Below are 357 nucleotides of genomic sequence, written 5' to 3'. Positions count from 1 at the left end.
GAGAGTCAATATTCATGCATTGCGAGTCAATATTCCTGCATCGCGAGAAGATTTCATACCTCGCAGATAAATTCATGCATCGCGAGAAGATTCCATACCTCGCAGAAAATTCATGCATTGCGAGTTCATATTCATGCATCGAGAGTCAATTCATGCATCGAGAGTTAATTCATGCATCGCGAGAAGATTTCGTACCTCGCAGAAAATTCATGCATTGCGAGTTCATATTCATGCATTGCGAGTCAATATTCCTGCATCGCGAGAAGATTTCATACCTCGCAGATTAATTCATGCATCGCGAGAAGATTCCATACCTCGCAGAAAATTCATGCATTGCGAGTTCATATTCATGCATCG

This window comes from Solanum pennellii, chromosome 10 (assembly GCF_001406875.1).
Source record: "Solanum pennellii chromosome 10, SPENNV200".
In the NCBI taxonomy this organism is placed as follows: Eukaryota; Viridiplantae; Streptophyta; class Magnoliopsida; order Solanales; family Solanaceae; genus Solanum; species Solanum pennellii.
This window is presented reverse-complemented; position numbering follows the sequence as displayed.